We start from the raw sequence: 5115 nt of genomic DNA, 5'->3' as shown, positions 1-5115 counted from the left end.
TTACAAGGAAATGACGTGGAAAGTTCACGTGGTCTTTACGAGGAAAGCTATCAAGGTATTTACGTTTACTTTACGAGTATTTACTTTCAAGTTATTTACGTGGGTTTTACGAGGAACGGCTTTCGAGGTATTTACGAGGAAATTTAGCGACGTCCTTACGTGGAAGCTTTACGTGGTCTTTACGACGAAATATTCTTCTTCGCTTTTACGGCGAAATTATTTCCTCGCTATGTTACGACGAATTAGCGTGGATATATGCGTTACGACAAACGTATAACGACGAAACGGGTTTCCTCGCTAATTACTCGTAACACTGATTTTACGACGAAATCACGAGGAAAACTGCCCTCGTAAAACTTGTGTTTTCTTGTAGTGCCCTAGTTTTCCTTTTTCATATTGATTTATGATTTGTACTCTTTCCATATTTGTATTTACTTTCTCTAGTCTTTCCATTATTCTATGACGGTGTAATTCCCTATATATAAAGGGCACACTTTGTGTTTATGATAAGAATAAGAATATACAGTTTCTATTCTCTAGTTTTACAACACGTTATCAGCACGATTACTCTAAGAACCCTAAGCTAAAATCCAAAATCAACAAACCCTGAAACCCTAGCCGACGAACCTTAATCCCGATCGCGAGAACCATCCCGATCGCGAACCTTCCCGATCCAAGCTTCTTTGCGCCCGATCAGTTCCAGCTCACGGCGATCTCAGCTTGGACAGCTAACATTACAGATATCAGCTTCAGCCTGTTCGCGTCCTGATCTAAGCAGGAACAACTCGCGGCCTTCTCTTGTCCGATAGATGATCTCAGCCAGCTCGCGTTCCCGAAGGACATCTCGCGTTCCCGAAGGACATCTCGCGTTCCCGATCCAACATACGACGTCTCAGCTCGTTCCAGCTAGTTCGCGTTCCCGATCAGCAACGTCCAGCTCGCGTCTCTTCTCATTGGTGGTCCATTCAACACATCTGAGGTTAAGGTAACTCGAAACCCTAATGATCAATCATTAAACCTAAAATCAAATTTTGATTGCTTGATATGAATTGAAATCATAAAACCTTAAACCCTAATCGAAACTAATAAGCAAATCGAAATCTTAATGTGTTGAAATCGAAACCTTAAACCCTAATTCGAAAACTTAATGGTTTTGAATCGAAACCTTAATGATCTAGTGATCAAAATCGAAACCCTAATACTTTAAATCCCTAGCCGCATGCATGCATAATGCATGTTATGCATAAAATCGATCCAAACCCTAATTAATCTTTGAAATCGAAATTGATTGTTTTGATTGATTGAATATGATCACATAGAAATCGTTTGCTAGGATTGCTAAAGCCATACTTGAATTTGGTTGATTGAATTGATGAACCGATTGAATGTTTTGAGATTAAGGAATCGCCTAGGTTAATTGTTCTCATCCTGTTTAAGACTTAACCTGACCGGCTTTGTTCATATGTTTAAAACCCTAATCACATTGAATATGATCCGTTAAGTTGATTGTAATTAACACCTTGATGCATTGCTTGATTGCTTGATCACTTAGAAACTGATTGCTAAGATGTATGAACCGACTGCATTAAGAACATATAGAAACTGTTTGATAAGATTGTTCATACCTTGTCTTGGCCGTGCGGCTTATCTTGCATCATACTCGTATGACGTTGTTTCAAAATTGAAACTGTGTGGTGAGGATATAACGGATAAGGATATGCTTGAGAAAACCTTTTCCACCTTCCACACAAGCAATGTGTTGTTACAACAACATTACCGTGAGAAGGGCTTCACGACTAATGCTAATCTGATTTCTTGTCTATTGCTCGCTGAGCAAAACAATGAATTGTTGATGAGAAACAGTGAAATGAGACCTCCTGGATCAGCCCCACCACCTGAAGCACACACGGCCACATAGGCCAAGAAAGAAGCTAACCACGTCCAAGGAAATGGCCAACACGGCCGTGGTCATGGAAAATGGCATGGACGTGGCCGTGGTCTAAATTCTTTTGGCCGCAGACGAGGAAATCAGTATGGTCGAGATCATGGTCGAGACCGTGGCCAAGGACACTCGTTTGGCTGAGGTCATGGCCGAGGCCGTGGGACATCATTCAAACCGCAACACTCGACCAAATCAGTGTGCCATATATGTGGTATGGGCAATCATTGGGCTAAGACATGTAGGACTCCAAAATATCTCGTTGACCTCTACCAAGAGAGTTTGAAAGAGAAGAATCCTAAGGCCCACATGACATACAAGATGGTGAAGATGATTTTAATCATGACCAAGACGATTTTATGGATTATGAAACTTCAGATTGTCTAAAAGATTGAAGTTGATTTCAACATTTGTGTTCTAAACTTTTGTGTTCATTGCTTTGGTGTTTTTCTATGTTGTCATTTCTTTGAACTTGTTTTATTAAACTTAATAAATGAATGATTTTTATATATGAAGTCTCTAAGTATCATCCTAGGAATCTTGTTTTAGAAATGAACGAAAACAAGGATGTATTTGTAGCGGACAGTGGGTCAAGCCACACGATCTTAAAAGACAAAAGATACTTCATAAAACTTAACCTCTAAAAACGCCAACATCTCCACAATTGCGGGTATAGCTAGTCTCATAGAGGGCCACAGCCAGGCTAACATTTTATTGCCTATGGGTACGCATCTTGAAATATCATATGCATTATATTCATCCAGCTCAAAGAGAAGCCTATTGAGTTTTAAATACATTCGAATGAATGGCTTCCATATTGAGACTAAGGGCGAAAGAAACAAAGAGTTCCTTCAGATAATTGAAATCGCCCAAGGCAATAAGAAAGTTTTAAAATCTATGCATGCGCTCTCTACTGGTCTTTACCATACCAAAGTCAGTATGATTGAGGCCAATGCCACATTTAATAAAATAGCCATCGAAAATTTCACTCTATGGCACGACCGGCTTGGCCATCCCGGTTCGACCATGATGCGTAAATTGATCTCAAACAATAATGGCCATACACTGAAAGAGAAACGAGGTGTTCCTAAGAACCTAACGTGTGTAGCATGTTCACGAGGGAAACTCATCGTTAGGCCATCACCAATTAAAGTGACTAAGGAAACGATAAACTTTCTGGAAAGAATACAAGGAGACATCTGTGGACCAATACAACCACCTTGTGGGACGTTTAGATATTTCATGGTCCTCATTGATGCGTCCACAAGATGGTCGCATGTATGTCTTCTGTCGACCCGCAACTTGGCATTTGCGAGGTTGCTTGCTCAGATAAGTCGATTACGAGCTCATTTTCCAGATTTTCCTTTAAAGACTATACGTCTTGATAATGCTGGTGAATTCACGTCCCAAGCGTTTAATGATTACTGTATGTCCATGGAGGTAACCGTGGAACACTCTGTGGCACATGTACATACACAGAACGGCTTAGTCGAATCATTTATAAAACGCATACAACTAATAGCTCGACCATTGCTTATGAGGTCGAGACTTCCGGTTTCTGCTTGGGGACACGCCGTGCTACACGCGGCTGAACTCATACGCATCAGGCCATCTAGTGAACATAGATATTCCCCATCACAATTTCTTACGGGTCATGAGCCAGACATATCTCATCTTAAGACATTTGGTTGTGCCGTCTATGTACTAATTGCACCACCACAGAGAACAAAGATGGGACCTCAAAGGAGGATGGAAATATATGTTGGATTTGATTCTCCCACGATTATTAAGTATCTTGAGCCAACTATGGGTGATTTGTGTAAGGCCAGATACGCAGATTGTCATTTCGATGAATCCGAACATCCAACATTAGGGGGAGATAATAATAAGCTGGTAAAAGAAATTACATGGAATCAAACATCCTTATCTTGGCAAGATGCTCAGACTCAGGAATGTGATTTATAAGTCCAAAAGATAATACATTTACAAAAGCTAGCTAATCAATTGCCAGATTCCTTTGCTGATCCGAAAAGAGTGACAAAGTCATATATACCAGCTGCTAATGCACCATTTAAAATTGATGTTCAAGAGGGACACAATCAAGTTACTACAGAGTCTAGACAATATTTGAAACGTGATAGACCAATAGGTTCCAAAGATAAGAACCCTCGGAAAACAAAGAAAGGTGCTGAATCCAAGGTTGGAACCTCATAAATGGTCGCGGTCGATCCTACCCGAGATGTGGCCGCGTCCGACCATAAGGCTTTAGACATGGCCGATGGTCCTGACGTACCAAACACTAATGCTTGGGACGCCAAGCTTCATGGTACTGATGGTCCTGATAATAATGAGATCTCAATAAATTATGTCTTGTCTGGGATACAATGGAACAGAAAGAATGTCGACATTTAATATATATTTGCATACAAGGTAGCACTTGAACTTATGGATTTAAACGAGGATCATGAACCCACGTCTATTTATGAGTGCACTCAACGATCAGATTGGATCAAATGGAAAGAAGCTATAAACGTGGAGTTAAACTCTTTAAAGAAGAGAGATGTATTCAGGTCTTATAATCCAAACACCCTATGATGTTAAACCAGTTGGACACAAATGGGTCTTTGTGAGGAAAAGAAACGAACATGGTGAGATCGTGAGATACAAAGCACGACTTGTTGCACAAGGATTCTCACAGAGACCATGAATCGATTGTGAGGAGACATACTCCCCTGTGGTGGATGCTACTACTTTTAGATTCCTGATAAGTCTGGCTATAAGAGAGAACTTAGACTTGTGGTTAATGGATGTAGTAACTGCATACTTATATTGTCCACTGGATAATGAGATATATATGAAAGTACCATAGGGTATTGAATTGAAAGACAATCGAGTTCTCGAGAACAACATTGTATAAAGTTGAATAAGTCACTTTATGGACTGAAACAATCAGGTCGAATGTGGTACAATAGACTAAGTGAGTACCTAGTGAAAGAGGGCTATAATAATGACCCGGTCAGTCCATGTATTTTCATAAAGAAATTCAAAAATAAAGGATTTGTGATTATATCAGTGTATGTTGATGATTTAAATATCCTAGGAACCTCTGGAGAGATTTCCCAAACAGTTGAATATCTTAAGAAAGAATTCGAGATGAAAGATCTAGGAAAAACAAA

This window comes from Brassica oleracea, chromosome C9 (genome assembly GCF_000695525.1).
Source record: "Brassica oleracea var. oleracea cultivar TO1000 chromosome C9, BOL, whole genome shotgun sequence".
NCBI lineage: Eukaryota > Viridiplantae > Streptophyta > Magnoliopsida > Brassicales > Brassicaceae > Brassica > Brassica oleracea.
The sequence above is the reverse complement of the archived record's forward strand: the minus strand, read 5'-3'. Positions refer to the sequence as shown.